Here is a 13,444-nt window from a genome sequence, read left to right as displayed (position 1 = left end):
TGGTTGGGCGAAATGACCAGGCTGGTTGGGCGAAATGACCAGGCTGGTTGGGCGAAATGACCAGGCTGGTTGGGCGAAATGACCAGGCTGGTTGGGCGAAATGACCAGGCTGGTTGGGCGAAATGACCAGGCTGGTTGGGCGAAATGGCAGTTGGGCGAAATGGTTGTTGGGCGAAGTGTCCTGCTTCCATTTGAAGTCATACAAGCTGCATGCATTGTTAGTATTATCTTGCAATGATCTGTGCGTATGCATATGTGTCCAGCAATGTCCAGACCGATATTATGGACGAAAATGTCAAACACACTAACACAAAAACTGCTAGACTGAGAGTGCCAAAATAATTTCCTGGGGGGCTCAGTCATATAAATTATTCCAAGCCACTGGAAATTTACTAACATATAGTCAATTGAATATCTCATATATGGAGGAACCATATCTTAAGTGTATGCTATAACATATTATGTATAGGGCGAATATATCGATGACCTTTTAAGGCCCCGTCTGGGTAATATTTTTATAATTGGTATATTACTTGTGAGATAACCACTCATCCCGAGTGTGTTTTTGTTTCTGAATAACCGTCAGAACGCGTATCAAATGTAGTGGTAAAGGTTAAGTATTACATAATTTTTTTTATTTCTTTAAAATCGAGTGTGAGAGACAAATACTGCACCAATGACATCACTTAAACACCGAAAAAAGAACATTTCGCTACTTTACAATATCTAATTAAAAATAAATCAATTAAAACAGAGAGGAAGTAACCAAACGAAATGAAGCTTTTTAGAAGTGCAAATGTAATTTACAGATTTTTTCCGTTTTAGACAAACAGTACTACGGAATGCCATATGTATCAAAAATGTCCACAACAATAAGCGTCGTTAAACATAACTGGTGATTATTATAAGATTATTATTATAAGATATTTCTGAGGGGGTGGGGTGGGTTGTTCTTTAAGAAAATCTATGGTGTATAAGCTAATGATGTTGGTTGGGTTTGTCTCCCTCCGTTGTATTCTAACTTGTTTGGATAAAACTGTGGCGCTCTTCAGCTTTAATGTGGTTATTCTTCAGAGATATCAAACCACCAGTGTCGTGTGTGAGATATATCTCTGAGTACTCAAAGCTAAATCGATTGAATTAAAGCCTAATGGAGTACATCTGTTCAAAATTTAAAATGAAGTTTAATTGCTATACATATGTTCTGCACCAATACAATTTTTTGTATCAGGAATTATCTTATTATTATTTTTTTGTCACCTCCAAATTTTTCTCATTATTGGAAAATCTGTCTTGGTGGGGTGGGGGGGGGGCACAAACAATTTACGGAGAGGCAACCACAATATATGGAGGGTAAAATGCCCGTGTCCTGTAACTTATGCAACTTTTGTGAATATGATGTTGTCACAGATTCAGTACACAGTAGTATGCCCAGTGAGTGGAACCACCCCACCCTCTTCCACCCGACGTTTGAGCCAACCTCACGATAGGCCTGCATACACTCTAAAAATTCACTCTAATTGAATGAATTTTAACTCTTTCAAGGAAGTGTAAAGAGGGACCACTCTTTAAAGAGTGAATTACACTCCTCTACAGAATCCTATACAGAGTGAATTAGTGATGTTATTTATGGTGTTGGTGAAAAGGAACCAGCCATTTTAGTCTAATCTTTGCTGAAAAGTTGTAGATGGTGGTATTACATATCAAGACATAGCAATGAAGTAACTTTCTCACTCACACATCCAAATTAACATGAGTTATACAACATAAGATCTAAAATGTAACAGAATTACACTACCGAAAGATTTGCATGGCAATTTAGAGACAATGTAAAAAAAAAGGACATAAAATATTGTTCTCGCATTTTTGTTGTATGTACCTGAATAAGGAACTTTAAAGAAACAGAATGTTCAGGCAAGTATAAAAGGTCATGAATGGACTAAGTATACAAGTATAGAACAACATGCACACACAGGACAATGCAAACAAATGATGGATGGTATAGACTAGTAATAGTAAATTGATCAAAAAATAAATAAAACTAAATCTTAAATCAAATGTTATAAAATATCTGTTTCAGTAACTGACATTGTAACATGTTATAAAAGTAATCTCCATATTCAGCAATCATACAAAAATGTTGTCAAAGTTAGGATAAAACATCACCGGTCATCATGCCTCCTTCCCTACCGTGATGTACAAATCAAACAATAGTTTCAGTCAAGCATAAACTAAATATTAAAGTGTAATGAAAGCCTAACAGTCTTAAGCTATTCTGGATAAAGGTTTTCTCAAGTGGACCATCAAATAAAATCAGGACATAGGTGGGAGTGTAAGATATAACTAACATAAGTAGGATCAAATTTACAAACAAAGAGGATAAACATAAGACAATAGTGAGACTTCTGCAGGCTTTCATTAGAAGTTTTCACCGGTACCCAACAATGTTGACAAAATCGTATGACATTTTTTATATTCACATTTTATTAATATGCAAGTTCATTAATACTTATTTTGATGGTGGCAAGTCAAGAAAAGTAGGATAAAATAGGATTGTTAAGGACAACGTAGAAGTAAGAGGAAGGTTCATAAGGTAGAGTAACTGCAGTGGAATAAGAAGGAGTCACTTGAAAGCATTTGGATAGTTTATTTAAGGAATGCTGTTATCTATTTTAGTTTGTTTATATGGTTTATGCTCATATAGCTGGAACATGCTCTTAATTAGGCATATTATTGAGTGATACATTAAATGACCTAGCTTGTGGGTGTACCTTATCATGACCACCTTATAAATGAGACCTTCAAATAAGTTTTAAAATAGTAGATAAAGGTAGAGCAAAGTGCAGATTCAAGATATAATGAAACTTGAAAAGCCTGTCAAATGCTACTATTATAGATTCACCAACAGGTATGTTGGTGCATTCACACACCTGCTGGCTGGCCCAAGACTTAATAAGAAAGGGTGAGTGAACTCCTCAATCTTTTCTGTGCACCACTGACCAACATCGGTTCCAACCTGAAAGTAAAAATAACATTCTTTTTTATTATTTCAAATTACTGTAAAAACAGTTTCAAATTAAGACAAGTGTGATTTCATGCATTGAAATTTTGATAAGTGGTTGCCATGCCTGCTATAATTCTCGTGAAATAATCCTAGCAGATGTGTTGAGGTGTGGCAAATAGATTCAGCTGTATTTACTACCAAGCACAATAGCTTATATTTTAGTTTTACATGTTGTTAAAGAGTCACTAGAAGTATAAATCCTTTCATAAAGTTAATACTTTGTTAAGTACTTAACTACAGCAGCTGCTGAACACATGCTGGTAGAATTAGTATGCGAATAACACAAACTAGTACATCTTTTTAGCAGTGTAGATAATCATAGTTGTCAATGAGAAAGATATTGATAACAAATACAAAACAATGATCTGCTTGTCAACCTGGAACATCAGTTTGAACTTATTTTGTTTTGAGTAAAACTGATTCAATTATTCATACAATATACTGCAAATCTTGTCCTTCTCTACCACATTCTATTATATTATCTGTTGGGTGCTTTTCTCCTTTGATAGACAAAGTTTGTTCAGATAAGTAGGCACCAAATTTGGTATGTAGGGTATAAAAGCTGTGAAGAAATTAAACGCTTAATTAACTCGAAATTTGTCATACTGTTTGATCTTGAATTTATCTCCAAAGCTCAGGCCTTGATAATAAATGTTTAAACATTTTCACCAGGCTCAAGCATATACATCTTAGCTGCCACAACCCCCCACCCCCCCAACCCATAAAAAAAAACATCTAAATTGCAAACACATTTGAACCATATAGCTTTGAACAATTATTATATGAACCATTTAAACAAAGAATAATACAAACCAATACAAACTTATTGCAAGTAAGTCATCATTGTCGGTACTTAGACACTAGTGGGTACAGTCGATACATAAAGCTACAGTCAATATCCACAACACAGTGTTCAAAGCAGCGTGGACATCTCAGGTCAAGATAAAAGATAACAAGATATCACGTTTCATTACTGTCTGCATTTTGTAGCGACAAGAAGAAAACGTCACTTGCAAGCAACGGAAAGTTAACTTTTCAGATGGCGGCACGCGGTTTTGGGGCGAGTCTTCAATGCCTTTAAGAAACATTGTCTAGTAGCTAAGATGACTCATAATGGGTTATGACATGACTTTCAATTCAATGTATGTCCTCTCACATGTAGCTACATGCAGTGGACACTAATTGGCCTAGCCTCGGAAAAGTGTTGGCGACAGCAAAAGAGATTAAAGAAACATGTTGGCGTGAAGTGCATAGAAATTTATTCGGTTTACTTGCAATTACGTTGTGTTGAAACATAATTGCAGATGACCATTGGTATCCATAGCTTATGCGTGAATGCCCGCACAAGGGGAACTATGAAATGTTGACATTTTAAATATGTGGGAATAAAGCAACTATGATAAACTGTCTGCTATTCGGTCCAATGTAACCTTTGCTTGTACCATCTCCATCTTTATATTTCAGAAAAATGGCACCCAAGAATTTATTTCTTTACACCCTGGGCCACTTTGATGATTTTGCCATTGCCATTTTGATTATAATTTTACTCCCCGTATAGGGAAGAGTTGCTCAAATCCAAGGTTAATCTAGGGAGCAATGACAAGATATGACATTACTGAATTGAATTGAACAATGTATACATCAAATTATATGTAGGCAAACAACATCAGTTGTTAAGGCCCTCGCCCACCCACCAACCCCCCCTCCCTTACTGCCTTGTGGGGTCATCGTTGATAATGTCATAAATCTATAGTTACTTCCTTTCTTAGCTAAGCTAGTCATGTGATAACTAGATCATTATACTTACTTTGAGTCCACCTCTATGAGATAAGCGACCATAACTTGCACTGACTTCTTTCTTGATGTTATGGTCACGTGACTATCTTCCATCTCCTCCAACAAAATCTTGCCAAGGTGTCTGTGTTCCGAGATGTTTTGCTTGAAAATCCTGTCAACAAACTAAGTAACAAACTTCACTTAGTGAAACATAAATTTAGTGAATTTAAATTTGCAATTAGTTTAGAATATTCAGTTTTTCATTACCCTCAAGACTCTACTCAGTCTATGTGTGTTTTAAATATCCCTCATGTAAACCTGAGTTGTAAAGTCATCAGCCCAAACAGGTGTTTTATTTTGATGAATTTGAAGTTCTCCAGCATCAGGATTACTAACAGCTATTTTATGAAATCTCATTCAACAAGTTTAGCAGTGAACTTGAGTAAGTCTAAGTAGGAATTTTTCTTCAACGACCATCGTCTATTGGAATTTAGTGTGTAAAATGGATCGATGTTTTGACGTGCTAATTAAACGAAGGTTTTCCGTAAGCGGGGCGTATGTTACGAACCTAATCTTTACCCTTGTATGGCCTACTTATAATTTCAGCGTTATACAATATGTCAGAAATTAAGCACACTAACGCAAGTAAAACCAGGTGGAAAGTTAATTAAATGACTTTGTTGATTGATTGATTGATCATTTGAAAACCCTTTTTTATATTTAATTTAACGGTATGAAGTCTGAATTTAAAGTACATTCCATATCCGAGTTACCTCGATTTGGCCTGATTAATATTGTTACTGGTAGTAGGCTACGGTTAAATTATTAGGCCTAAGTTATAGTAATGGGTTAGTTTATTATTTTAACAGCATAGGCCTATATGCTAAATGTTCAATAAAGATTAAATCTCACCAGGTCACTTGTACGTTACTTTGTTAGTGTTGCGTTGGACCTAGCCCAAAGCCTACGTTATAAGTTTATATATATATTGACAATAACAACATACCCTTGCCTAGTAGCCTACTACAACTACTCATATAGTACATATGGCTAGTATGTGATTATTCGACTTATTAAAGATAGATTGACTTACCTTCAAATAACTGTACAATGTTTTCTCCAAAACCATGACACTCCAACCAGTTTTGGACAGACATCTTCAATTGCCTCAGAAAAATCTCTGCGTGGTTTCGATTGAATTGTTTTTGCGATATTGCATACATTATACTGTAGTATGTTATGTAGGCAATTTATTGCCTGTCAGATAATAGATCAAAAAGAGCGGCAGCATTCGTCAATGTTATTGGCTATTCACATGTCAACATACACTTATTATTCACTCCGGGTCAAAGAGTGTACAGAGAAGTAACTAGAGGAACTGAACACCAACAAATTTCGCTCTTATATAGAGTGAATTTTGGCTCTTATGGAATGATAAAATATCACTCTCGGTTAAGAGTGAATTTTTTCACTCTTTTGTGTTTAGAGTGTAGGTGTAACTTATCAGAGAACTGGGTTTGGTTTTTGTCATACCAACATTGCGCTACTGAATAGGTGGCGCACTTTGTGTTTCTTTTTTTGTGTGTGTTTCTAACGTTTCTGTGTACAGGCACGCTTCCAAATTATAGCTAGCGATCCAAACATGGATCGCTAAAATGTTTTCGTTTGGTCGCGACATGGGGAATTGAAAACCAACAAACATCAGTAAATGGTAGCAAAAGTTTCCAAAGTAAGCTGAGAGTAAACTTCCTGTCTCATAGTGCTCCCCCCCCCCCATCCCCTCCCCCTCCTCCACCAACGATTTTGATAAATATGTATATGTGTGCAGTTGTTGAAATAACTTTCAGTGCATATTTCCATTGCAGCCAATATCAACTAATGTGCAGTTTAATCAGTTTATCAACTATAGTATATAACGGGCCATTTTTAAGCCTTAGAAGTTATCGGTCGTGGCTGACCTAGAGAAATCAGTAGTCATAGAATGGGTTGCCAAGGGAAATGTTGGGAAAGCAAAGACGTATACCTTTTGTTCAATGTACGACTCTGGTGGCCATACTCGTATCTCTATAAATTGCGGTAGTGTTTCGAGTCACTTCAAATAAATTGCGTATAACATTGTTAATACTGAAATGAGTCGACGAGTCTGTCGTTTTATAATTTCTAATGTTTTAGGGAGAGTAAATAGGAACTTCACATGCATTTTATATGTGTGGATTTCCTACTTTCTTTCTTCTCTTCGTCAGAACTAGAATCTACTTTCACAATACATTGAGATAGAAACAGGACAGCGGGGAGGGTGGGGGGGGTGAGGATATCCGACAGTCAATAAACGTTCTCTAGAATTAGGTTTGCTAAGTTATAGGTTATGCATGAAAGGGGCGGGATTTTGATCCATAAATTAATCTATTATATTGCTCGCCTACCTCCCATTTTCTTTTTCCTTTTCTTAGAATGCATCTTTGCGTGTTTATCCTTTTTTTTATATATATATAAATTCATAACGCACCTCCATAACCGACATTAAATCAATTCAAACACAAAACAGCACAAAGTAAAGCACATAGTACGTTGATATTATATGATTTAGACTTAATAAAGGCTTCAGCGATGTCTGTGCAATATCTGGCTAAATGGAATCAGATTTTTCCTTAACTGTTTGGCGAAGGTGTTTATCAGTGTTATCACTGTGTTGTGTATGTGTTATCACTGTATTATCACTGTGTTATCACTGTGATATCACTGTCTTATCACTGTCTTATCACTGTGATATCACTGTCTTATCACTGTTTATCAGTGTTATAACACCATCACATTGACCAAAGATGATTGTTGGGTTTCTGTCTCATTTAACGTATTTTACGTCCAATCGATCGCTGATATGATTTCCTCCCCCCCCCCCAACCCCACCCGACCCCACCCCACCCCTACTTATCTGCAATGAAACACTTAGATATATGAGTCCATTAAATGTGACTAACGGCAATCCTATTTGGGATTATGCTCGCTATCATATGCTCGAGAATATTGTCGACAGAAAGCCTGCAGCAAAGGTTGAGTTTGATTTTTGTTGTTTGTTCCATTTAAGAACGGTTGGTTCATTTAGGTAACATGCAGAGTTTCTTTCTTTCGGTGTTGGTTACATTTGTCGAAAATGGGTAGTTTGTAATCGTGGACAACTGCGTCAGTCTGTCCAGGCTGTAGCTACTCCCTGGTCCCAGGGCGTCAATCCCAATTGAAAAGTGAGGGCGTGTACATAAATGACTGATCATGGATAGAACTGAAGGAGTGTGCGCGTAGCACAAACCGCGAGTGGTAGGACCGTGTAGAGGTCTGTGACTCAATATTCTTAGTTGAAACATTGGGGCACTGATATAGGGGCTAACAATGAAATTGATAGGTATATATATAAAACATATAGTCGTAATACATATATGCATGAACCGTAGTTTCACATTAGACTGCTACACTGTTCACGCAGGATAATATATGAGGTCTCTACGTTTATTGTAATTCTGACCAAACTCGTGAAAACAAAACAAAGCAAACGCACTGTCATCACCACCCTGCCCCATCAACCACCCCTCCCCAACCAATCACCCCCCCCCCCCACATGGCATCAGTTAACGTAATCACACATAAACTTTTTTGTGAACATATGTGCGTAAGTACTAAACTAGCATACTTGAGGTATAATTAGTAACATGGTTATCACTACATCATGACTATAGCAGCTTAGCACCCAGGCTTAGCACCATATATGTATCTGTCTCAAAACTCCTATGAAATATATAATAATTTCAAAAACACTTAAAACTACCATGACTGGCATTGCTAACCAAACTGAATGCACAAAATAATTTACATAAAGTTTTATATTGCTTGTACGTGATAATAAAACATTTATACAATCATTTAATTTACGCTATAAATGAAATCCGTAATTCCTTCTTTTCATCGGGGTGGGGGATGGGGGCAGATGAGAATAAAACATTAATAATTACTAATCTCACAGCACAATGTTTGTGCTCCTTTTATGAGATACACGAGTCATCATGAGCCTGATAGGCCTAGCGCCTACACGGGTCAGTCACCAAACCTGGAGGGACATTTGATATTTGTGTCCCCAATCATTCAGAAAGCGGGGTTGGGGGGGGGGGGCGGTTGGACGTGCTCCTTGTCCCTTTATGGTTGTCGCAACTGGTCCATCAATAAAAATACCAATCGGGAATAGGCAAGCATGTAGAGTCGACCAGAATGTAACCAACTGTCTTAATCAGAAGCACATGCACTGTACAGAACTATCGAAGTTACGATGGCCAGTTCTATCTAAACCCCTGCCATGAACATACGTACAACTTTTCACTAACTCACAGTGCGTAATTGCTTCATTACCTTTATTTGGGTTACTAAATGTTGTATGCTGCCCTCACTTTAAGAGATCATTCTCGTAGCGCGCATCACCGTTCTTTGAAATATGTTGAATAATATTCAAGTATATGAAATAAACACAGAATGAAATCAGTTTCAGATATTTCCTTTATTTTTTTAGATAAAATCTTTTGGGGGAGGGGGAGCGGGCAGGGTCATCATGCCAAATCCTTTCAATGCTTCCATGCATTTGTTAATCAGTTCATTCATGTTACGTAATAAAATACAATAACACATATCATATATCAATTAAAAAAAAATAGTATTTTGTTGCTTTCAAAAGGGTCCATACAAATGTGTTGTCTCTTTCATGTTTAGTTAAAAAATGTTCTACCGTTCTGTTTATTAAACAGGCAGTGGGGCATGTGCTCCATACTTACGAAATAACACTGTGCTGCCCTCGTTTTGCGAGCTTTATGGTAGGATGCTCCATATAACCACCCCGTTCACTTACACCCTGAACACTAAATGTGATATCTAAGTCCTTGTAGAAGATTCCACGTTGACGATTCATGGCACCGTCAAGTTTCCGTATCAAGAGCGAACAATTTTCGTCACTTGCGAACGAGTCTGTTTACTCACCAGTAAACATTATTTTCGTACACTGCTCTTGAAAGTCTTATATATAATGTCTAAATAATGGTCTAAAATTGCCTCAATTTCCCCACAATTTTGCAACACATGTAATCCCATATAATATGTACTCTGACATTCAAGCCACATACAAAGAAAGATTCATTTCGAAAAAGGAAAGGAAAGGACAAAGGAACTGGAACAATTTGTTCCAAGCTCAATAGTTTCACAACGTATCCACAAAGATGTTATTCGGCAATATTACTGTTCGGATTCATATGAACACTATAAGGAGTACGGTTTGATGACTTCTATATATATATATATATATATATATATATATATATATATATATATATATATATATAGAAGTGTATGAAATGTTCCAAGTAGAAATCCTCGCAAGCTGCAGACACCAACCAAAACACCCCCAAAATAAAGTCAAAACTAAGATGAAAGAGAGATAGCTTTTTAGTACACCTCCTGACGATTGCTAGTAAGCATGAAACTCTGAGTAGAGGTTTGGTTGCAAAAATCAAAATTTATATATATATAAATATATATATATATATATATATATATATATATATATGTATATATATATATATAAATACATATATATATTTACATATATATATATATATATATATATGTAAATATATATATGTATATATATATATATAAGGCAAGCGTATACCAAGGATATGGAAAGGGTAACAATGGCAGAGGTAGTGGTGGGATAAACACAAAATATCCAATACATAGTATGGAAATGGGTTTGCGTATATCTGTCTGGGGTAGACTCCGGCTCACGCTCATCTTTATCCCACAGTCTCCTGGATTTTTTTCCTGACCACTTTTGCTGCTTACATCTGTTGAAAATACTCTGCCTTTATATGTGCAGTGTTCTATGTTTACTGTTTGAGTCCTTATTACGTAATCGCTTTCCCGATTCCCCCACCCCCCCCCGACGGAGCTACGTGAACGGGTTCTATCACTATAGGCCTACACCTAGGCGTATCTGCAGTCCAGCAGACAGGAATCACCCGTGTTGCGTAGTACTGTATGTCCATCGACCCCAACAGGAAGTCTTAAAATATAAAACATAAAAAAAAATTAAACAGTTGTTTTGATACTTTTAAGTATATATAAATTAAGGTGAAAGAAACTCACAACCTTGTCCTTTACAGGGTACGCTGAGGCAGACAAATGTACGTATATCGCTTTATATTGTTGAAAATAAAAACAGTTGAACCATTATGGTTGTGCAGAGTCTTAAGCAGGCATTATCAACGGGCAAGGACAAACAAACGCTGTTTGGAGCGAGTCTTCAAAGCCTTTAAGCTCCGTTTGCACACAACTTGTTCGATCTATGTCGCAAATATCAATTCAGGTTGCCTTTACTATTCAAAATTTCATAAATAAGAAAGAGTGGTTACCCTCTTGTACCTATACCCTCTTGACCCGTGAAGTAGTTTATACTGCACTCAGTTTCTCTTTCACAAGTTGCAAATGTGACTCATAACATGAAAGGAGAACTAACTTACATGTAGGCTATACAAGTGATTTCCGATACGCGCTACTTTTATTATCAACTATAATGCACAAACATGGCTGAACTGCTTTTGAACTTCCTTGTTGAAACAAGTTTCACACGAAAATTGTCTCAAAGGTCAGCATTTGCCTTTCTCTTCAATTTAACTGATGTACTTTTAAGCATATAACTGAAAGAGCAAGTTTGGTGGTTTCAAGCATTGTTGAACTTTGTATTGAAATATGCTCGCCAAGTATACATTCTTTGTAGGCTGCACTTTGTATTGAAATATGCTCGCCAAGTACACATTCTTTGTAGGCTGCACTAATTATAATATTTCATATAATCTGACCGTCCCAGAAATAGCTCATTCGATCACTTATAGTAGAAGTTGAGTTGTAGCACAGTGCATCCGCACATGATACCACAAATAACTAGATCGGGTTTGCTCCTTCTCATCGTTATGGCAGGTAAGTTTTTCACTTTATAAAAATGGTCTAAAAACTCTGTTGCATTCATATTGTAATAATGTATACCGTTCCGTCCATGAATGGATATAAGTTTAAACAATATTGTGAATTTTGTCTGACTAGCTGAACGATTGTCTGACCTGCCCAATTACACATAACAGAAGGCACTTAAAGAGAGCATTTGCAATTTGCCGCAGTTTTGCCTGATATGTGTGGCATGTTATGGGGCTATACCATATATGCTATAGGCATACGGTAGTTGTACACTGGCTTACAATAAGAACCTGAATATATACCCAAAAATAAATATAAATAAAAAAAAGGTAATCCATGAGAAACGAATTGCTAGTGTAGGCTAGTAAGCATACTTGAAGCTCTCCAATGCAGTACATTCTGTGTAAATATTTTATTTCATTACCAAATGTATACGGACTTTTCGACGAACTCGAAGATAAACCATTTGTTGAAATTGGAGATCACGTGATTTTATAGATAAGAAGTGATACTTTATGGCCGTTAGTCCGTGCTTGAAAATATTTGTTAGACGGCATAACATGCATACGCTTGAGTAAGGAAATCCCAACATGGCTGCATTCCGTTACTGCATGTTGGTTTTATGGAACGTTTGCCACAGTATTGAACACAGCTGAAACTATACCTATATATCATGGCGTATAGAAGTAACTTAGTGGGAACAATCTTATACTTGATATTTAAAACAATCGTTTTTGATTGATAACATCGGAAAGATTCCATTCTCGTGCACCTGTACCAAAGGCGAACTTAAATTAGGTCTACGGACACCTTTGGACAACATTGTCCTAATCACTCTAATAGGCATTATAAATCATGAAAATAGCTGCGATTCCCATGAAAACCCATCAAAGATGGACCATTTTACAAGTCTTGCCTAATTTCTAGTTTTATTAATGAATAAATATGAGCTAAGTATGCACATTGTCGATGTACAGGGAGTGACTGACTAAGTTTCTGTTCTGTTATCACACTGTTTCACAAGCTTAGTTTCAAGGACACTGAACACAGATGTTAGCCAAAGGCGATTGTTTATTGAAATAATTTAAGATCTTTTTTAAATATAAGAACATCAAGTATTCAAATGATACATGAAGGTTTGTAATTAGGGGCTAAAATAAGAAATTTCGATGAGCGCAACACTTCAAGTCATAGTTTGCACATATATAACGAGTTTCTCAGATTTTTCAACACTTCAAATGGACAGATATACTGAATATGGGCATATTGGCTAGGTGTCCTTAGTAGTACTTTAAGCAAACAGGTGCATGTTATTGTGGATCGATCATTTATGCAAATTTACAACAGACACATCCATCGAATTACTGTTTGTTGCATTCTTTTGATACCCTCCATGCTTTCGTCCATTGTCGCCTCTTAGGATTGTACACACAGACATAAGTGATGTTTTTATATTCAAAAACGATAATATTGGAATCATACTACAGAGCCCTGCATAAGATATAACAGGTGTGTTTGACCTCTAAACACGTCGATCTCGTTAAATTCCAGCAAAAACAAAAAGGGTAAGCAATACCTTCTATTAGGCTGATGCCTTCAGTCAAT

At 36.4% G+C, this 13,444-nt stretch overlaps 1 long non-coding RNA gene across 1 annotated transcript; it reads right to left on the bottom strand.

Annotated features, from left to right (window-relative positions):
• Positions 1-1,850: 1,850 nt before the first annotated feature.
• On the bottom strand, positions 1,851-6,148 carry LOC139974311 (uncharacterized). Its single transcript, XR_011795443.1, has 3 exons — positions 5,934-6,148; positions 4,872-5,023; positions 1,851-3,016 (listed from the first exon to the last, which is right to left on the bottom strand). It is a non-coding gene; the product is annotated as an uncharacterized lncRNA (long non-coding RNA).
• Positions 6,149-13,444: the final 7,296 nt, after the last annotated feature.

Source organism: Apostichopus japonicus, chromosome 9, assembly GCF_037975245.1.
Source record: "Apostichopus japonicus isolate 1M-3 chromosome 9, ASM3797524v1, whole genome shotgun sequence".
In the NCBI taxonomy this organism is placed as follows: domain Eukaryota; kingdom Metazoa; phylum Echinodermata; class Holothuroidea; order Aspidochirotida; family Stichopodidae; genus Apostichopus; species Apostichopus japonicus.
This window is presented reverse-complemented; position numbering and strand designations above follow the sequence as displayed.